We start from the raw sequence: 23,658 nt of genomic DNA, 5'->3' as shown, positions 1-23,658 counted from the left end.
ATTACATAATTCATAAAATAGATTAAAAATGAAGTTTTTATTTACTCAACTATAAAACTTGTCTTCTCTAATACTATTAAATATTAGAACCACATGACCCGATCCTGGTCATTTTACCTTTTTTTTTTTTTTTTTTGTTAAGACGCGTGCAATATATCTTCCACATTTAATTTATTATTTCACAATCGAGTGATCAATTGATTACATTTTGAACAAATTCATGAAGCTAACTCAACATTTTATACACATTTTATACAAATTCAGGATCAATTTTTTTTTTTCATAAATTCAGTAGCAAATGATGTATTAAGCCATTAAATTATTTTGCTTTCATATTTATTTCATCATTTATGCAATTGCTTTTTGTTTTCAACAGACATAAAAAAAAAGGTAAGAGAAAGATCTTCAGGAATATAAAAATTTCAGGCCTTAATTACTCTGTTTAATTATCCGATGAAATCGAAGAATAACATTCATTTTATGTAATCAACGAATCAATCAACCAAAGCGAGAGGAAGAAAGAAGAGATACAAGAAAAAGCAATGGGGGTGCCTCAGACGATGGTGGCGCTGCGAGAGAGAGCGGCATTCACCAAGGAGTCGATGGTTAAAAGCCAGACTATTACCGATACTATGGTCCGCATTCTCGGTTCCTTCGACAGCCGTCTCTCCGCCCTTGAAACCGCAATGCGACCGACTCAGGTATATCAGATATGAATTGATTGAGATGATCTGGTAGTGTAACATTGGTAATGGATAAGGTGTTTGTATTTATGTATAGGTGAGAACGGTTTCCATTAGGAAAGCACATGAGAATATCGATAAATCATTGAAGACTGCTGAGGTTATCTTGGCTCAATTCGACCTCGCACGAAAGGTTTTGCTTCCATTTCTCTAATTCATTTTTTGTTCGCGAATTTGATGGCTTCATTTGATGTTATATTTCATTCACATAATTCTGATAATCGATATCTATTTGGGAGAATTTCACCAGTTATACCGTGCGGCGAATAGCAGATTTTTTTTCTTTCTAAATGAACTTCGTTTAATGTATACCTGTTATATTCATGAAATTGGAATTTTGGATTTAGAGAGCTAATTGGAAAAAAATAAAAAATTATAATTTTAAATTTAAAGAGGGTCTATTAGGATGTGGATTAATTTTGGGTATTAATTCAGCACTGGATCATTAGTTTTATGAAAATATGGAATTAGAGGTCTCAAATTTTATGGAGAGAGAGGAACCAAAACTTCACTTGGTCATGGTGGTTCCGGCGGCGGGAGGAGCCGGGCTGGTTATACCTAAATCATCCGCCGCCATCACAATCATTTTCAGTTTTTTTTTTTTTTTTTTTTTTTTTTGCGTTGAATTCTAAGAATGAACACACATAGCAGAACTTGTTTGAGTGGTGTTTAACTTTTTCTTATTTGAAAATTTGAGTATTAAGGCAGAGGCTAAAGTTCTGAGAGGGCCGCATGAAGATTTAGAGAGCTACTTAGAAGCAATTGATCAGCTGAGAAGCACCATCAAGTTTTTCACCAGCAACAGAAGTTTTAAGGGTACTGAAGCGGTGGTTACCCATTGCGCCCAATTACTAGCAAAAGCTATTTCCAAGCTAGAAGATGAGTTCAGACAGCTGCTAACCAATTACAGGTTGGTTTTAAAGCTGTCATATTTTCGATGAATCTTCTCCAAAAGAAATATTTTGCATGCTTGATTATACACTGATTCTAAAAGTTAGCATGTTAATTGTTTAATGCCATGTCTTTTACTTTAATCCCTTTTTGGTTTAAAGTAATAGGGGTTTTCACAAGCTCTATTTGGAATTTTTTTTTTGAATGTTTCTAAGTAGTGAAACTAGATGTTGGGGATAGATATTCCGCTCCAAATTTGAATTAACTGGAACCATTTTTCTGTGTGCTTACTTATGTAAAAGGAGAAACAAAGGGGGAAAAAAGCTAAAAAACCTAAAGTTATGAAACTGCAAGTAAATTAATTTCACCTTGACTAATATGTGTCCAGAGATTGAGATTTTTTTTTTTGAGAATCACTTTGTGGGTGCCTTGGAGGTACTTGCTAAGGTCAGCATTTTATAAAGCATATTGCTCATTGACCTTATATTATGGTCAACTCTACTTAAAATTCATAGCTGCTCTTCTCCATCTAAACCATTCTTCAAGAGTTAAGACCAGTCCCTCTGCAACTTTTCCCTCAATGACTTTGTTTTGCCCTCATGCAGAACTGATGATGCACTGGCAACAAATAGGAGAACTATTGAGTTTGTGGAGTATCACAAAAATTGACACCATTCATGATCGTTTATACACTTCTGCTATGTTGTTCCTTCATATATTCAAGACTCATGGATAATCTTTTTTTTATATTATTTGCAATAATATTGACTTATTAATGATTTAAAGTCATACTGTTGATTTAAAGTCGTACTAGTGTTGGAAAGACTGAAGAGTTTCCTATTACGATTGGAGTGCATCAAGGTTCCGCACTAAGCCCATTTCTTTTTGCCATCGTTATGGATGAACTAACAAGTTCACTTCAAGATGGTATACCATGGTGCATGCTGTTGAGGAGACGAAAGAAGGAGTGGAGATGAAGTTGGAACTATGGAGGCAAACTCTAGAATCTAGAGGCTTTAAGTTGAGTCGAAGTAAGACAGAATATTTGGAGTGTAAGTTTAGCGGCCGTAGGAGTAGGGAGGCAGGGACAATCATTCTAGATGGGAGAGTTGTTCAGGCCTCGGATTGCTTCCGGTATTTAGGATCTATTATCCAAACGGATGGAGAAGTAGATGGAGATGTTGCTCATAGGATTAAAGCTGGTTGGTCGAAGTGGAAGAGTGCTACGGGTTTCCTTTGTGATCCCGGCATGCCTAATAGATTGAAGGGAAAATTCTACCGGACGGCAATTAGACCAGCATTGTTATATGGTACGGAGTGTTGGGCAGTGAAACACTGCCACATCCATAAGATGTCGGTGGCGGAGATGCGTATGTTGAGATGGATGTGTGGTCACACGAGAAAGGACCGGGTGCGTAATGAAATAATTAGGACAAAAGTAGGGGTCACATCTATTGAGAATAAAATGAGAGAAAACCGACTAAGGTGGTTTGGCCATGTGAGACGTAGAGCGCTTGATGCGCCGGTTAGGAGAACCGAAGAGTGGCAAAGGGATGTAGTGGTGAGGGGTAGGGGAAGACCTAAGCAAACTTGGAGGAGGGTGATCGAGAGTGATATGAGTTTATTGGGAATTGAGGAAAATATGGCAGTGGATAGGACGGAGTGGAGGGAGCGAATCTGTGTCGCTGACACGACTTGATTTTCACGGTTTTATATGATGGTTCATGTTAGCCGACCCCGAATCATTTCGGGACTAAGGCTTTGTTGTTGTTGTTGTTGTTGTTGTTGTTGATGAATATTTCTGAATTCCAAAGAGATTGGCAAGATATCGGACCAATCTTAGGCACTTAAATGATATTCCTTCTGTAATTGCAGCAAGCCTGTGGAACCTGATCGTTTGTTTGATTGTCTTCCCAAGTCTCTACGACCATCGACGGCAGGGTCACCCAAGCAACAAGGTGATGCTCATGGGAAGAGTTCTTCTGAAAGTCAAAACAAAAACTCAGAAGATGCCGTTTATACAATCCCAACTCTTATTCCCCCTAGGGTTCTACCTCTGCTACATGATTTAGCCCAACAAATGGTTCAAGCTGGCCACCAGCAACAACTATTTAGAATCTACAGGTGATTGTTTTTAATTACTCTGCTGCATACCATTGCTCATCTTCTGTGATTGGTTTTTATTACTCTGCTGCATACAATTGCTTACCTTCTTCATAGATATTCTATTCTGTTATTGTGGCGATATTTCATCCCACAGCCTTTTGTTACAAGGTGAGGGCGAGCCTTGGCGCAACGGCAAACGTTGTTGTCGTGTGACTTAGAGGTCACGGGTTCGAGTCTTAGGAGCGGCCTCTTGCCAAAAAAATTGGCAGGGGAAGGCTTGCCCCCAGTACACCCTTGTGGTGGGATCCCTCCCCGGACCCTCGCTTAAGCGGGGATGCGTAGTGCACCGGGCCGCCCTTTTATAGTTACAAGGTGGAAAGGGGAAAAAAAGGAAAGGAAGGGGGAGGAGGAAAACTTACCTATTTTTATTAAGAAAACTAGAAGATAGGTAAGAAGGGACAAAAGGAATCATGTCTTTATGTAGTTTGAAACAAACTTGTAATTACAACAACAAAAACAAAGCCCCTGACTATATCTGAAACCTTTTAATAATTTTTCAGAAAAAAAGGTAGTAAAAAAAAAGAAAAAAAGGGATTTCATTTCTCCTTACACAAAGTGAAATCATTTACTCTAAAAGTTGGCCTCATTTTTTCTTCTAGAAATCCTTCAGACAATTAAGATGTGATATGCATTTCATCCGTTCCCTTGTCAGCATTCAGCTTCTTTCCATGCATTAATCTCTCTCTCCCTCTCTCTCTCATTCTGTAATGCACATTTCTATCTCTCTCTCTCTCATTCTGTAATGCACATTTTCATAAGTTGTCTGTAGATAATTATATGCATGCCAACAATTGGAAGACCATGTATGCTAATGCTCGTATGGTCAGAGTCTTTTAAGTTGTTCTTTTTGGATTGAGATAGTAACTTTCAATGTTTTTGAGTTTTGGTAATCCTTAAGCATGGGTCCTTGGGTTGTTTGTTCATCTATTTCAGGAAATATCCACTTGTCATTTGATGGATTTATTTAATGAAACCTTAGCAGCATAGTTGGTCATAAGTTTTCATAAGTGTGTTAAGACTTGTTTAATAATAGAGAAGAAATGGTAGAGAATTAAGGTTATAAAGTAAAATTATTTTCCAGTTTTTATGTTCAGGTATATATTATCAGCATATAGTCTTTAAGATTATAGGGTTTTTGTATATTATCACTGTAGTTTTTGTGGTGTTTGTAAATGCTAGGGATATCCGTGCTTCAGTTTTGGAACAGAGCCTCAGGAAATTAGGTGTTGAAAGACTAAGCAAAGATGACGTCCAGAAAATGCAGTGGGAGGTTTTAGAGGCTAAGATTGGAAATTGGATACATTACATGCGCATTTCTGTAAGTATTTTAGCGACACGATGTCATTGATAGTTTTTTTTTTCGCATGCTGTTTAATATGTATGGTCTCTTGAAATATATTGTAATATTTGGAACAGGTCAAACTGCTGTTCACTGGTGAAAAGAAAATTTGTGATCAAATACTTGCTGGTATTGATTCGCTTAGGGATCAATGTTTTTCCGAAGTCACAATTAACTGTGTGCTTGTGCTTCTTAGTTTTGGAGAGGCTATAGCCAAAAGCAAGAGATCGCCTGAGAAATTGTTTGTTTTGTTGGACATGTATGAGATAATGAGGGAACTTCAGCCTGAGGTACTAAGTTTCTGTAAAAATTTCCATGAGCATCAGTGAAATATTTGTATTTTTTTCTCCCTCTGAAGTTTGAACAGTAGGTTATTGTAATATCCATGGGTATAAGACATACTAATAATTGTCCTGCAAAATCTTTTTTAACTTTTTCAGTGGAGATTTGAAATAGCTCATATAGAGTTTGTTAAGACATAGGAGAGATAAAAAATGCATATTTCATTGAATGCAGCTCGTAGTTAGTTCATATTGCCAACATAGGTATTTTTGAATAATATTTCTTTTTGATCTGGCTAGAAAAAGAACCTGATAAATTTGATTGAGCTTTATATTTGCATTCTGAGCATCTTCTTTCTTTTATTTACATGGAAGTTACTTCATTTACCAATAATTAGAACAGTGGTGGTTGTAAGTCAGTTGTGGTTTCTTCCATTTCAATTATTTACATGCGCAGCTATTTTATATCAAAATGTACAAAATTTAGACACAGAAAACCGTCATACGAGCTGAAATGACTAAATTCATTCCAGATTGTTAATTGATGAAGCAGACAAACAATATGGCAAAAGGGGAACTTTTTATAATGTGACTTTCAACTGCATTGCTGTAGAGAGCAGACTGACACCCTAGATGAAAAATGGAATAGGGCTCTCCAAATTTATTGTAAAAGCACCTAAAGATGTAATTCTATTTTTATGATTTTATAACGCGAATATGAACATAAAATTTGAAATTCTAGTAAGCAGGGAATGTGAAACTAATTGCATTTTCTCTTTAATAATTAAGATTCAATAAAATGCCTATAAATTTACTTGCTTGTACATGTGTTCATTCCCTTTTGCTTCTTGTTTTGTTTTGGCACTTAAAAAGAAAAAATCTGGGTACAGATTGAAGTACTTTTTGGCACAAAAGTTTGCACTGAAATGAGGGAAGCGGCAATCAGTTTGTCAAAGAGACTAGCTCAAACAGCTCAAGAAACTTTTGGTGATTTTGAAGAAGCTGTTGAAAAAGATGCTACCAAAACTGCCGTTCTTGATGGAACTGTGCATCCTTTAACAAGCTATGTGATAAATTACGTGAAGTTTCTTTTTGAGTAAGTTATCATCTCTGTTTTTCCAAAATTTTAGGTAGCTTGTTGTTAACAGTAGCTTGTTAATTTATCTTATGGTGCTTAACTTCACTTTCCAATGTTTTTTGTAGCTTGCTGAACTTGTAAGCTTTATTGTCTTTCATTGATGTTTGCCTGTTCCTGAATTGAATGCTTGATTGTTGCTTTTAAGAAGTTCTTATGGTTGAAGTTTGAAAGTCTGCTCATTTTTCACCTTCCCAGTGTTTTAAATCCTTAATGTTCTTTACTTTGGGTAACCGGCTGTTTTCTTTGAATAATCCCTGCTTAAAATGATGCAAATTTGCCTCTGGTGAAGTTTGTTAAATGCTTGCAGTATCTTCTTGCACCTGATTGTTTCTCTTGAAGTTTGTTAACAAGCTTAAAGTGCTTTTATAATCTCGCTGCACCTGACTTTCTATTGAAGTTTGTTACTAAGCTTAAAATGCTTTTTGAATCTTTATACACCTAACGATTTCTCTTGCAAGCATACAGTTACCAATCAACATTGAAGCAGCTTTTCCAAGAGTTTGATTCAAGTGATCCAGAATCCCAATTAGGAGCTGTAACTACAAGGATTATGCAGGCTCTTCAAAATAATTTAGATGGGAAATCCAAGCAATATAAAGATCCTGCACTTACACAATTATTTCTTATGAACAATATTCACTATATAGTGAGATCTGTTCGAAGGTCCATTTTGAAATTCAATATCTTACTTTTTAATAGTCAATGATGATGCTTCATTCATCTTTAACACCGCCTTTTGAAATCTGGTCTAACAGGTCAGAAGCAAAGGATTTGTTGGGAGATGATTGGGTGCAAATACACAGAAGAATTGTACAGCAGCATGCTAATCAGTATAAAAGGGTTTCCTGGGCAAAGGTCTTTTCTCTTTACCTACATAGTGTCGGTGTCTTTGATTTTGGTATTGATGATTCTTGAAGCTATTGGTTTAACATGCTAATATATGGCGGATCATTTTTGTGAACATACATGTGTTGCTTCCTTTGGTATTGAACTACCGTTTAATATGAAAGCTATTAGCCTTAACTGTCAGCTTAAACTTTTAATTCAATTGGTTCCATGACATGATATCTCTTAGATGAAGTGGTCCAAATCTTGACAACCCCTTTTATTGATTTAATTTCAACACATGGTAGGATGGACATGTGTTGTACACGCTTCAAGCTCAGTAGGCATTCGCATACGGGGCTGTGTCAGCTTAACCTTGTAGCTCTATTGGTTCCTAAAAATACTAATTGAATAACAAACACCAACAATCATTTGACCTTTTAACTATGTGCTTTGCTAGCACATGGAATCAGCTTTGGCATATGGAAATGTTGCATCTTTAATGGGAAGACTTGATTGACTGAACTAAAACTGAGTTGCCTAGACTCCTCTATGTAAAATGCGTTTCTTATTTTCATGATGAGATCCGTAGAACACAAGCACCTTACTAGTAACCTATCTTGATCTAGGAAGCATCTATACTGGTACTGTGCGACAACAACATTTTAAAAAAATATGAGACATGGGTACGGGGGACACGCCAAATTTATATATATATATATATATCATAAATAACATTCATTAGTCATTATAAACTATAAATAACATCCATAATAAGTCACTGATTCATAAAAAAAACATTTATTACTTCAATCTATTTAAACTACTAAAACTATATTCTTTTCATTATTCTGATTTTTTTATATAAGGGTTCTATTTTATTTTTGTATATATCAATCCCTCTTTTTTGTAAAATCATAAAAAAATACCCCTATATTCTACTTAATTAACTTATAATCCGTGTTTCAGAAGTGTTCCAGAAGTGTCTCCGAGTATCCTTATTAAAAAAGAAAAGAAAAGAAATATAGGGGACACTTATTTTGGAGCATCGGGTGCGTGTCCCCGATTGTCCGATACTCGTACTTAACCTCGTAGAAGTGTCGGTGTTTCCTAGATCTTTATTCATTTTCAATTTGAGAATATCTTGTTCCTAGTTGTATGGTGACACTAACATACTTCTGAAATTCAAGAACTTGCTATTGCTTATTCATGAGAATCTAGCATATTTGACATCTAACATCTCCAAATCTTATACTGTGACGGTCCTCAATCCAATGGGGCTTCTCGTCCTGTATTATGAGCTCCAGGGAAGGGCCTGAAATACATTACACCTACTTAACCCCATGAAATTGAATTCATATCATTTTCTCTTGCTTGATTGTGAATCAGGGACAAATTTAGAGACGGTTGAAAGGGGTTTGAGAATCCACTAGTTGTTGGAAAACTCTGTTAAAGCTTTAACTTTTTTAGGATAAAGGCATCTAAAAATTTCAATTAAGCACCCAGAGACATTGGCACACCCATATCAGTAAATTCTAGAGCCGTCACTATTGTCAATTGCAGCATATCTGGAATTATGTTGAGCATCTCGTATTGGAGGCCTTATATTAGGCACATGGAAGTCCCCCATACACTTATTGACATGTGTGTGGAACCCACTGTGGGGCTTCATACACATGTCAATAAGTGTATGAGGAGTTTCATTTGATATGGAACTCCCCGAACCCACGAATTTCTCTTCATATTGAGTTGTGTTAGTTATAATATTGAAGCAGGTTTGATGGTAAATGTGCAGATTCTGCTGTGTCTGACAGTCCAGGGTACGGGTGCATCAGGAGGTGATAATTTGAGTGGATTATCAAGAGCAATGGTAAAAGATAGGTTCAAGACATTCAACGGGCAATTTGAGGAGCTTCATCAGAGGCAATCTCAGTGGACAGTTCCTGACAGCGAATTGCGGGAGTCTCTCAGGCTGGCTGTGGCCGAGGTCCTACTGCCTGCTTTCAGATCTTTTTTGAAACGCTTTGGGTATATTTTTTTTCTCCTACTTTTTATCGGGTTAAACCCCAAAATTGGGTTCTTTAAAGGAATTATTCCCTACCCAGTAATGGTTTGGAGTAATTCTCTTGAAATGTCTGTTTTTAATCCTGAGGTTAAAAACCGTTACCAGATTGGGAGAAATTCCCTAAAAATGCCTCTTTTTAGGGTTTAACTCCTTTTTACTTTACATTAAGATTTCACTTAGGACTGTAATTGAAAACGTTTACACTTATAGCTGCTTAACTTTCCTTAAGGTCCTTATAAAAGTGACTGAACTTTGTCTTTTACTAACATTAAAATCTCTTAGATTTTGAGCACCCCAATAACAGCTATTCAAACGACTTTAATTTTTGAATTTTCCAGCTATTTAAACAACTTTAATTTTTGAATTTTTTGGTTTTAAGGTCATTTAAATGGTAAATTACACCCATGACTCCTGAACTTTGCACTTACTTTCACTATGACTCGTTAACTTATAAACCGAACATTATGGTCCCTGAACTTTACACTTTACTATAAGGACCTTCTTTTAACGTTGAGCACGTGAAAATGATCAATGATGATCTCAAAATGAAACAATAGAAGAACTAAAGTTTGTTTAGAAACGTATTTCTCATGGAACCACCATTTTTAATTTCCAAATCACAATTTTCGGATATTTCTTTCTTTAAACAACCAGTTTCTCTCTCTTGACCAAACAACACCTAAATGACATCAAAATTAAAAAAATTCAAGAATTAAAGTTGCTCAAAATATTGTTTCTACCAGTTCTATAAGGGACTATTATGGGTGTAATTTACCCGTCATTTAAGTGGTGTTTGGTTAGGAGAGAGAATAGCGAGGGAGAAAAGCTCCGAAAAATGGTAATTTTGGAAAATCGAAAACATTGTTCCACAAGAAAAGAAATATAGATCTGAAAAACATTAATTTTTGGATTTTCATTTTGAGATTATCAATGGTCATTGAGGTCATTTACTTTTATGAGGGCTTGTTAGGTTAGTAAATGACAAAGTTTAGAACCATAAGTAACTGAATCCAAAACGATTTACAAGCACAATACACTTAACACGGTTTCTACTAAACAAGATTTGTTTATTTATAATTTATACCATATAAAATCATATGTGACATATATCACACAATTATAACTCAATAACCCGTTTTTACGGCTATAATTTCACCTATGGTCTTTGTTTATTTATTGTTTTCTTACACCTTGCTGAATACAGGCCCATGATTGAGTGTGGGAAGAACCCCCAGAAGTACATCAGGTATGCTCCAGAGGATCTCGAACGGATGCTGGGTGAATTCTTTGAGAGCAAAACATGGAGTGAACCAAAACGGTGAACATCATTATTTTTTGTTTTAAATCTTTTACATATCTAATATCAAATTGAAACTCAATATATAATTAATAATTACTCGAATAAATAAAATTAGATATTTCTTTTTGAATCGTTTTGGCTCTATCCGTGATGTTGGAGAAATTATTAGAAGTATTGTTTATATTATTAGAAGCAAATCTATACATGTTTTAAACTCCTCAAAATTTTTAAATAAAGTTTGTGTAGTATATATAAACCAACATTTATATATATATATTTTAAACTCCTCAAAAAGTTAAGGTATTTTAAATAAAATTTGTGTAGTATATATAAATCGATATATATATATATATATATATATATATATAATTTATTTTTTAATTTTTTTATTTAATATAATATTTATAAACTAACATTTTATTATTATGAATCTTGATAAAAAAATAAAAAATTCGTATTTTTTATTTTATTCATAACATTTATCAGAAATGAAAACTTCAATGTTTATGGTTTTATATAGCTCTCCTTCTAGTTTTATAAATTTTAAAATACTATTTCTTCAATTTTATTTAATGAAAAAAGTTCTACCATTAAATTATTGTTCTGTAATTATTGTTCTATCATTATGTGAGGAAAATTATAAATTGGGATATATGAGCAAGAAAGAATATAAAATAGGAAAAATCCTTTTTCGTAGGCCCCCGTTTGTTTGGCGGAACTAGTGCAGTAAAATATTTTTCTGATTTTCCGATGCTCAATTGCTTTGGAAAATAAATCAACAGAAAATTTTAAGGTAGTCAACCGAAAAATATAGAATGAAAGTGAGGAAAACATTTTCCTAACATTTTGAAACATATACCTCATTTCTTCTTACCCTTCTAAAAATAACAACTACCCACTACTTTTTGTTTTCCGCCATTGTAGCCAAACACAACAAAAATATTTTCAGCTAACATGGCCTAAAAATAGGGTAAAAAGATGTGTTTGGTCATTTTTCTTAAAATTTTATTTAACTTAAAGAATTGGAGAGAAACAAAACTGAAGGATTATGTAATTATTTTTGAAAATACGGATTTACCCTAACAATAAATAGGAACAACAATATATATATATATATATATATACATATCAAGAAGTATAATGGTTGAGGAATCTGTATTGGCCGGTATGTCTTTGTGGAAAGATCCTTGGTGTGTCTTCTTGCATTGCGACTTAAATTTTGAATTATTATAATATTTTTTATTAGTTTAGTATTTTATTTTACTAAATTTACGTTGTAATATCTAAAATAAAAATAAAATGAAATTCTCGCAAGAATCCCGGCAGAGACAGAGACAGAGACACCTTGTACTACTGGGAGACAGAGACACCTTGTAAACATAAAACTACAAAATTTTAAGTAAACATAAATAATATATACATAATTTTTTAATGTTATAGTAGGATTTATTAAGTATAAAAATTAATATTAATGTTTAAATAATATATATATATTTTTTAATAATTTTGGAGATCCTACAGGGCAAGGAGACAATTCTCTATACCCTTCGGGCCCCTAATTTTGGGAACTATTTTTTTTTATCTCTGCTCGTGGAATTTTTTTCGGAAATTCTTCATTCCTTTTGGTGCAGAATGGGGAACAAAGAATCTTTGCTCGTTACAATCCTACTAACACGCATTGATTGAAATTGCCAAGAACACGGTGAAAGAAGATACATTCACATTAGACATACTGTAGTAAAACAACTTCTAAAAATGGAGAAATTTTCTTGGAATTTGTGACATTTGAAATGAATTTGGTACTCGGACTGGGGGTGTTCATCTATGATACTCGGACTCTTCATTTTGGCTGCCATATCAGTGTCCACACGACACGGACACTGGTATGAAATCCGTGTCTGACACGGTTGAAGAAGATATGATACTGTTATTCTTTTTGGAGAGCAGTTATTAGACCGAAGTACTAATGTTATGCATTTAGATGCATATATATATATATATATATATATATATATATATATATATATATAAAATATATATATATAGTTTTGTTTTAATATGAAAATGCTTATATGGCTCCATTAGATTAGATGAAAAAGTTAGAGTACAGTAAGGAAACAACGAGCAATAAAAGCCATAAAAAGTACAACGAACTCGTAAATCCAAATCCAGAAAATTAGGTGTTGAAAGACTAAGCAAAGATGACGTGCGCATTTCTGTAAGTACTTTAGCCACACGATGTCATTAATAGTTTCTTTTTCACATGCTGTTAGATATATATGTTCTCTTGAACTATATTGTTATATTTGGAACAGGTCAAACTGCACTGCTGAAGACGAAATTTTTGATCAAATACGTGATGGTATTCATATCCATAGGGATCGATGTTTTTCCGACATCAAAATTAACCGTGTGCTTGTGCTTCTTATTTCTGGAGAGACTATAGCCAGATCGCCATGGAAATTGTTTGTGTTGTTGACATGTATGAGATAATGTGGGAACTTCAGCCTGAGGTACTATGCTTTTTTACCTATGTAGTAATTATAAATATATCAGTTATTCCCATAGTTGTTAAAGGCGTGCCTCACTCAAGGCTCAAGGTAGCAAGCCTTGATTGTAGAGAGCGAGGCCCTGTTTAAAAGGGTCTTGCCTTGTGCGCTTCGCGTGGGCCTCAGAGCCCGAATCAAGGTGCGCCTCTTTGTTTTCACTAGTGTTTTTTTCTTTTTCTTTTTTACTGTGTTGTGTAAAACAAATGTTTGACTAATCTCAACCACTAATCTAATTGAAATAAGATTAATCTTAATCCTAGATTTAAATAAGAATATCAAGACACAACTATATATAAAAACACTAGAGAGGGATTAAGAGCAGTCACTTAAAGAAGAGTCTCCTCCACTCCACTCCACTCAAACAGAAACTACGACAGACACACAGAAGAATATCAAGTGACAATGAATGATTATTAGTTTAGTAGCATTACTTAGGTACTTAGGTTAAGACGTTAAGTATATGTTAATGTCTCGACGAAGTATGAACTTAACCTGGTGTTTTTGACATTTATGATTTAGTATTATGTTTTTACGTGGTTTTGTTTTGTTTGTGCAGTCATAAATGTGTTTGTGGTCACAAGTGTGCGTTTTTGGTTTATGCTTTAACTAGTAAAAGAGTATTTTTTTTTTTTTCTAAATTTTCTGCGCCGCGTGTTTCTCAGGCGCGCGCCTTGAGCCTAGGCTCCAGGATCCCTTAGTGCCTTAGTGTGCCTTGCGCCATTAACAACTATGGTTATTCCTTAAGTCTCAATTTCGAGCCGAATCTACAGGGCGAATCTAAATTATAACAGAATCATACGATTCGCAATTTGAATAATACGATTTGATTCAGCTCTATTTTAAGCTGGATCTTCATGACAGCTCATCAAAAACTTCAACAACATTAACTACTAAACTCACTCTACTCTTATCTGATTGTTATTTATCAAGTTATCAACTCAAACTAGTTCCACTCCACTCTACTCTTGTCCGATTGTTATTTATCAAGCCAGAAACTCAAACTCTCCAGCTCCACTAACTTATTAAACAGAGTCCAATTTGTGAATTAGTTTTAGGGAAGTACAAAAATAAACCTTGTGGTTTAAAAGTTTGCAAACATGAGTTCTGTGCTGTTTAGGGAATTAGTTTTAGGGAAGTACAAACTTATTAAACAGAGTCCAATTTGTGAATTAGTTTTAGGGAAGTACAAAAATAAACCTTGTGGTTTAAAAGTTTGCAAACATGAGTTCTGTGCTGTTTACAAACTTTTAAACCATAAGGATTGTCTTTGCAAGTCGGTCTATTTTTGTACTTTTCCCTTAGTTTTATTAGGATTGCATTTGCATTAGATTTGAATTTTAAGTACTTGGTTGATATAATTTCTTTTTTGATATTAAAATTGCTAATATTTGATAATATTTTGACTTCAACATAGTAAATATTTTATATTTTTATAATATTATGAATTTTAACCGATTATTTTGATTCGATTCACGAGTCATGATTCACAAAATGATAATTTCGATTCACGAGTCGAATCTCGATTTGACAACTATGGTTATAAGTCAATGGAAATGTCAGTTGTGGTTTCTTCCATTTCAATTATTTACATGCGCAGCTAATTGGTATCAAAATGTACAAAATTTAGACACAAAAAACTGAGCTGAAACGCCTAAGTACATTTTAGATTGTTAAATGGTGAAGCAGGCAAACAATATGGCAAAAGGGGAAATTGTTTTTTTAATGTGACTTTCAACGGCATTGGAGTGGAGAGCAGACTGACACTTATGGCTGTAATCAAGCCGAGCCTAGTTTTGGTCTGCTCAAGCTCGGCTCGTCAGAAAATCGAGCTCGAGCTCAACATTCTGTTCTTGAGCAGCTCATGAGCTGTTCGCGAGCCTATTCACGAGCTTTGCTCATGAGCAGCTCATTAATTGAGTTCATGAACTTCGCTCTTTAACAACTCATTAATTATGTTTATTAATTAATTGATTTGAAATTTCTTTAACACAACACTGCATAGTTTTGAAATCTACAAAACTACGTTGTTTTATATTTCCCCTTTATAGAAATATTATTATTAAAATAATAACACGAGCATGTTCATGAACATTATATTGAACTTGTTCATCAACATTATATTGAGCATGTTCATGAACATTATATTGAGCTGAGCTTCAACATACTCAAACTTTGAGCTTCAACATACTCAAACTTGGCTCGTTTACAAATCGAGCTGAACATGATCAAGCTTTTATTGAGCTGAACACCGAGCCTCTCATGAGCTGCCCGACTCATTTACAGCCCTACTGACACCCTAGATGAATGGAACGGGGCTCTCAAAACTTATTGCAAAAGCACCTCAAGACGTTATTCTATTTTTCTGATTTTAAAACGCGAATATGAACATAAAATTTGAAATTCTAGTAGGCATGGAATGTGAAACTAATTGCATAATGATTAGGATTTAATACAATGCCTATATCTTATATTAATCTGTGACGCATCCTCACACGCAAATGCCCCTTAGGCTTGCAGATTGCACAACACAGGCCCATCTTGCCATGTGTTTTAATTCCACCAATTAATGAGGTTGCCAGGACTCGAACCCTCTCTAAGAGGCTCTGATACCATGTCATGAAACCAATTGAACTAAAAGCTTAAGGCCCAATCATATATCTTATATTAATCTATGTCAGTTTATGTGTTCATTCTCTTTTGCTTCTTGTTCTATTTTGACACTTAAAAAGATAGATCTGGGCACGGATTGAAGAACGTTTTTGCCCAAAAGTTTGCACTGAAATGAGCAAAGCTGCAATCAGTTTTTCAAAGAGACTAGCTCAAACAGCTCAAGAGACTTTTGGTGATTTTGAAGAAGTTGTTGAAAAAGATGCTTCCAGAACTGCTTTTCTTGATGGAAATGTACATCATTTAACAGTTGATGTGATAAATTTCGTGACGCTTCTTTTTGAGTAAGTTATGGTGCTTACCTTCACTTTCCAATGTTTTTTTTAGCTTTCTGAACTTGTAAGTTTTATTGTCTTTCATAATGTTTGCCTGTTCCTGAATAGAATGCTTGATTGTTGCTTTTAAGAAGTTTTTATATTTGATGTTTGGACTGTTAGCTCATTTTTCACGTTCGCAGTGCTTTTAGTTCCTTATGACTCCCTCTGTTTCATTATATAAGTCGTTTTAGAAAGTGAATTTTTCCCAAAATATAAGTACTCATTTTCCAATTATTTTTAGTTTAATTTTTTTTATCCTCGAAGCATTGAATTTTTATATTGGTTTCAATGTGTCAGCTGTTAATATGAAGTGGACCCTTAACTATCAGCTCGAGCTTTTAGCTAAAATGGTTCCATGATAATTTGGGCCTGTGTTTGTGCACGCTTCAAGCCCAGTGGGCATTCGCGTGTGGGGGTGTGTCAGCTATTAACATGAAGTGGACCCTTAATTATCAACGTTAGGGGTAAAATTGCTCTTGGCTACAAACGTTAGGGGTAAAATTGCTTCTGACCCAAAACGTTAGGGGTATTTTTGCACCTTAACCTTTTTTTTTTAAGTTAACCAATGTAAATTTATTAATTTGACTCTACATTAATTGTATTTCTTAATTTGTGTGAAACATATTAGAATAACTTACATAATGGAACAGAGGGAGTATTTAACATTTTTTACTTCAGGTAAAACCAGGTGTTTTCTTTGAATAATCCCTGCTTAAAATGATGCAAATTTGCCTCTGGTGAGAGTTTGTTAAATGCTTAAGAGTATCTTTTTGCACCTGATTGTTTGTCTTGAAGTCTGTTACCAAGCTTAAAGTGCTTTTAGAATCTCGAAGATTGTTACTGAGCTTAAAATGCTTTTTGACTCTTTATACACCTAACAATTTCTCTTGCATACAGTTACAAATCAACATTGAAGCAGCTTTTCCAAGAGTTTGGTTCGAGTGGTGCAGAATTCCAATTAGTATCTGTAACTACAAAGATTATGCTGGCTCTTCAAAATAACTTAGATGGGAAATCCAAGCAATATACAGATCCTGCACTTGGACAATTATTTCTTACGAACAATATTCACCATATAGTGAGATCTATCCAAATCCAAAGGTCCATTTTCAAATTTAATGTCTTACTTTTTAATAGTTAATGATGCTTCATTCATCTTAACATGGTCTTTTGAAACCTTATCTAACAGGTCAAGTGGGATGGATTGGTTGGGAGATGATTGGATGCAAATATACAGAAGAATGGTACAGGAGCATGCTAATCAGTACATAAGGGTTTCCTGTGCAAAGGTCTTTTCCATTTACCTATTATGATTCTTGAAGCTATTGGTTTAATATGCTAATGTACGGTGGATCATTTTTGCAACCGTGAATTCGTACTTCGTACTAATATACTTGTCAGATATTAATACCAAAGTTATTATTGGTTACATGACATGGTATCAGAGTTTCTTAGATCAAGTGATCAAGAGTTCGAATTTATGACAACTCTATTTGTTGACTTAATTTCAACACTCTGTAAGATGGACCTGTGTTGTACACGTTTCAAGCCTAGTAGGCATTCGCGTATGGGAATGACGGGTTCAGGATTCATTGACAGGGGGTGCTTGTGGTGGTCTTGTGATTATGGGTAATAAATTAATAATTTTTGGGTGTTTTTACATCAAAAATTAAAACCCTGTACACAGTTTTCATGGAATTTTCGGCGACCAGTGGGTGCTCAAGTGCCTCCTAGCTCCCCCTGGATCCGTCACTAGCTTACGGAGCTGTGTCAAATGTTAATATGAAAAGCTATTTATTGAGTCTTAACTATCAGCTTAAACTTTTAGTTCAATTGTTTGCGATAAAGTACTAAACGCACAGTTATTGAATAATAAACACCAACAATCATTTGACCTTTTGACTATGTGCTTTGGAATCAGCTTTGGCATATGGAAATGTTGCATCTTTAATGAGAAGACTTGGTTGACTGATCTAAAACCAAGTTGCCTAGACTCCTCAATGTAAAATGCGTTTCTTATTCACGACTCGATCAGTAGAACACTTTGCTAGTAACCTAACTTGATTCATTTTCAATTTGAGAATATCTTGTTCCTAGTTGTATGGTGACACTAACATACTTCTGAAATTCAAGAACTTGTTATTGCTTATTCATGAGAATCCAGCATATTTAACATATCTTCAAATCTTATACTGTGACCCTCCTCAATCCAATGGGCCTTCTCGTCCTGTATTATGATCTCCAGGGAAGGGCCTGAAATACATTACACCTACTTAACCACATGAAATTGAATTCCTATTATTTTCTCTTGCTTGATTGTCAATCAAGGATGGGTTTATAGAGGGTTGAATGGAGGTTTGAGTATCCACTAGTTGTAGAAAAACTCTATTAAAACTTTAACTTGTTTAGGATAAAGGCACCTAGAGACATTGGAACACCCATGTCAGTAAATTCTGGATCGGTCACTATTGTCAATGGCAGCATATCTAGAATTATGTTGATCATCTCATATTGGAGGCCTTGTATTAGGCTCCTGGAGCTCCATGTCAAATAAAACTCCCCCATACACTTATTGACTTGTGTACGGTGGAGTTCCATTTGACATGGTACTCCCGGAACCTCCAAGAGTTTCTCCTCCTATTGAGTTGTGTTAGTTATACTATTAAAGCAGTTTTGATGGTAAATGTGCAGATTCTGCAGTGTCTGACAGTCCAGGGTACGGGTGCATCAGGAGGTGATAATTTGAGTGGATTATCAAGAGTAATGGTGAAAGATAGGTTCAAGACATTCAACAGGCAATTTGAGGAGCTTCATCAGAGGCAATCTCAGTGGACAGTTCTTGACCATGAATTGCGGCAATCTCTCAGGCTGGGTGTCGCCGAGGTCCTACTGCCTGCTTACAGATCTTTTTTGAAATGCTTTGGGTATGTTTTTCTCTCCTACTTTTTACCTTACATTAATATTTCACTTTGGACTGTCATTTAAAATGATACAATAAAACCATAATTGTTAAAGGCGCAAGGCACACTAAGCCGCTAAGGGGTCCTGGAGCCTAGGCTGAAGGAGCAACACAAGGCGCGGGAAAAAAAATAAAATATATATACTTTGTTACTAGTTAAAGCATATCAATATTTGATATCAATATCACTAATACTCTATACTAGTTAAAGCATAAATAAGAAATACACACTTATTACCACACAAACAAGACAAAACCACATAAAAAAATCCGGTTGTATTCACATGGACCCTAATGACCAAACCCTAATGACCAAATGAATTTGGTCATGTACCGTTAGATCTAGGCTCATTTAAATCCTAAGATGGAGATTTAAAGCATCCTAAGGCTTAAATTAAATGAACTTAGATCTAACGGTCATTAGGGTTCATGTGAACACTACTGTAATCCATATGATTGTTACAATAGTCTTATTTTATGTTATAGTATTTAGGTTTTTATTATTATTTAAGAGTCTTTAGTATGTAGGAGTCTTTTATTATTTATTATTTAGGAAGATTAACATGTTTTTATTGTTATTTAGGAATATCGTAAGTATTTATCGTTTAGAATCCTATTTTGGTAGAATCCTATTTGGGAAAGGATACTTTATATGATCAGGAATCTGATACGGATTGGAAGGCATTACCAAAAAAAGAAGAAATCTTCAGCCTAATTACTTTCCTATTAAATACTTTCCTATTCCAGAATTTAAATTTATTTTCGTTTGTTATCTCAGACATTATTTTGTTTCCTTTAATTGTCAGTCTTGATTCCTATAATCTAGGGGGTGATATAGTTATCTCTATAATTTAGGATCTAGAATTGTCTTGTATCTCTGGCTTATAAATAAAGGCTTTTCTATTTAATAATATATCAATTTTCATTCTCTCAAATTCAGAATTAGAAAGAGGCTCCGTCATGGACGAGTCTGCCTTTGTCAATTCAATTTAGATTCGAAGAAGAGTTCTTTTGTGTCTAGACCTGTGACTAATGCTAAGGTTCATAACCGAATCATTGTACCTCTTTAAAAGGATACAAGAAAGGTACATGCATGGTTCTTTATTTGGTTTGCAATATTACTTTAAGCATCATGTTATGCATTGGTGAGGAGGTGACTTACTTTGCAATTGAGAAGAAATGTGAGAGAAGTTTCCACTATAATTTCTCAGATTTGGAGAAATATTTGAATCAAAAGCTCACGGAAGGGGATATTGGAAGGAACAAAAGTTTCATGATCTGTAGTCCAATTATGTATTGGATGCAGAATTTTGAAGTTGGCACTTATGATTACATTGGGAATGGTTTCCACTCAGTTGTCATGAAATTAAATGCACTGAACAAGAGGCATCGGTTGATGCTTTTGAACCAGGGAAATTGGCCATTTTCGGGACGTTTGGTATTCTATGGGGATAGGGATAAAGGTTGGGATAGAAACAGGGATAAAAGATTGGGATAAGGATAAAAATAAGATAGAAGAGTTTATTATCCCACGTTTAATACGTAGGATAGAGATATGGATAAAATGATTCATTTTACTATATTACTCCTACTCAAATTTAAATAGAAAGTATATATTATTATAGTATCAACGTGGACTGTAATTAATTAAATTTAATCTATCAACCTAACTAGAGAAATACTTGGAACATTGTATTAAATTTTCAAAATACAAAAAATGGAATAACTTGATAAATACTAGGAACACTGGATTAAATTTTCAAAACACAAAAAATGGAATAACTAATATATTTAAGATGATAGATTAAATTTAATTAATTTTATTCGACATTAATACTACAATAATATATACACAAATTTAGGTTTTTAAAAGTTCAAGATTAAAATTAATTTGAGAAATATTTGGAACATCCTATTAAATTTTCAAAACACAACAAATGGAATAAATAATAAAATTTGAGGAACAAATTAGACTTTTCCATCTAAATAAGTTACCCCCATGTCTTGTACCACCCCTCTCTATGTATAACTTTAGTGGGATAAGAGGCTTATCCCGTCCTTGTCTCACTCTCCTATCTCCCAAACAAACACGGATAATTTATCTCCTTCCTTTTATCCCTATTCCACCTCCTATATCCCTTATAACAAACACCCCGTTTGAGTTTGGAAGTGGAGCATATATTGAGATTGTTGTCAATTAAGGAGGCACAACAGATAACTTCTTCGAACCTCATGACTGCGTTCGATGTTGATCATAGTAGCGGTAAGGTTTTTAGGAGTAAGGAGGCTGAACATGTCCACTGGACTGGAATTCTTATAATTTGGAAGTTTCTCATTGTTTTCACTAATCCAAGTCCTGAGGACAAGACTGTTTTTGAAATGTGGCTCTATGGCAGGACATCAGTTCTTTTTTCGGTCAGCCAATCAATTCGCAAGGTATGTTTACTGATTTTTTTGAGAGCCTCCGTGCTTTCAGTTTTGGGCCGCAGGTTTCGGCTTTGTGGAGTGGCGGTGGTCAGTTGTATCTGGTTAATTTGGAACACCTGTGATCGGGCTATTTTTGAAATGAGCTTCCTTCAATCCAAAATCGCACTGCCCAGCTCTGGCGTCTCATTCAGGAGGCTGATCTCGGTGGGAGGGGCTACTGTACGACGGTTTCCGAGTTCTTGCTTTTGCCGTCTGCACCTGGTTCCTAGATCGCCGCTTGCTCCTAATATATGCTATGTTCGCTGGATCGGTCCCCTTTTGGGCTGGTTAAAGGGGAATACGGACGGTTAAGCACTTGGCTCGCCGGGACCTGCCGGGGCAGGCGGGATTTTTAGAACTTTGAGGGGATTTGCTCGGGGCTCTTTCGCACTCGGAATCAACTCTGCTTCTGCTCACGTGGCAGAATTAAAAGCGGTAATGGATATTGCTTGGGAGAAGGGTTGGCACCGTCTTTGGGTCGAATCTGACTCCACATATGTCGTTGGCTTGCTAAAGACGCTTTCGGTTACCGTCCCATGGTCAATCCACCAAGATTGGCTGAAATGCATCGCTACCTGTTCAGTTATGGATGTCATGGTCACTCACATTTACAAAGAGGGTAATAGGGCTGCTGATGCCTTAGCTCGCTTTGGGGTTCATTCTGATACTCTCACTTGGTGGAATTCAACACCGGATTTCTACCATTCTTTTACTTTTTATGATCAATGTAGTTTAGCTCGCCTTTGTGTTTCCTAGGTTCAATTTACTTTTCTTCTCCCTTTTGTATTCTTTATTTTTTTAATAATAAGATCTTCGGGCCATTGGTGCGGGTTTAGGATTCGGGGTGCCAACCTGGTTGGGATGTCGGCTTCTAAACTCGCTTCGTTCCCAGCTTCCATAAAAAAGAAAAAGAGACAAATGGCTATCGTGGTTATAGTCATAGTTGTCAAATTGAGATTTGACTTGTGAATCGAAATCCACATTTCGTGAATCGTGAATCGAATCGGGTCAAATTCATAATACTAAAAAAAAAATAGGGTAAATAATTTATTAGTCCCCTTCTTTTTCTAACACACTGTTTAGTCCCTATTTTAAAAACTACATTATAAGGTCCTTATCTTTTGTTCTGTTTATTTTTGTTAGATTTTGAACCATTATATTTGGCATAAACAGACTGACAAAATATCAAAGTCATTTTGTATTGTACCACGGCTGTCCTGGAACTAAGATATATTCGATTAAATTTTTTAAGAACATAGACAAAAGGATCAAAAAGTTAATATTGATATAAGATATGGACCTTATAATGTGTTTTTCAAAATAGGGAGTCTAAACAGTGTGTTACATAAAAATGTGAGGATTAATAAATTATTTACTCTAAAAAGTAAAATATTTACCATGTTGAACTCAAAATATTATCAAATATTAGTTTAGAAATGCAATTTTCATGTAAAAAAAAATCATATTAACCAATTACTTAAAATTCAATTCTAATACAAATGCAGTCCTAATAAAACTAATTCACAAATCAATCGAACTCCACTAATAATTTAGTGGAGGTGAAAAGTTGGAGTTTCTGACTATGTGTCTTTTTTTTTGCCTTGTTTTCAACTTGAAAATGATCCGATGGAACTAGTTTGAATTGTTAACATGATAAATAAAATTGAACTAGAAGAGAGGAGACTGAGTTGAGCGGTTAATGTTGTTGAAGTTTTTGATGAATGATGATGAGGATTTGGCTCAACATAGAGAATCGTATGATTTGCGATTCTCCCTATTGATTCAGCTCGAAATAGAGCAGAATCAAACCGTAAGATTCTAATAACAGTGGTTGTAGTTAGTTACATCACAGATTTAGTGTGAGTTTAGGGTGACTATATATAGCTCCTTTATGGAAGAAAGAAGGTAGTTTTTGGATATTTCATTTTGGTAGTTTGGGTCTCTTAGACTTT

The 23,658-nt window shown here is 34.8% G+C and overlaps 1 pseudogene; it reads left to right on the top strand.

Annotated features, from left to right (window-relative positions):
* Window positions 1–365: 365 nt before the first annotated feature.
* Window positions 366–22,550, top strand: LOC136209190 (exocyst complex component EXO70A1-like; annotated as a pseudogene).
* The last annotated feature ends 1,108 nt before the right edge of the window (window positions 22,551–23,658 follow it).

The sequence above is a fragment of the Euphorbia lathyris genome, chromosome 10, assembly GCF_963576675.1.
Source record: "Euphorbia lathyris chromosome 10, ddEupLath1.1, whole genome shotgun sequence".
Taxonomy (NCBI): Eukaryota; Viridiplantae; Streptophyta; class Magnoliopsida; order Malpighiales; family Euphorbiaceae; genus Euphorbia; species Euphorbia lathyris.
Note: the sequence above shows the minus strand (reverse complement) of the source record. Positions and strands in the feature narration are given on the sequence as shown.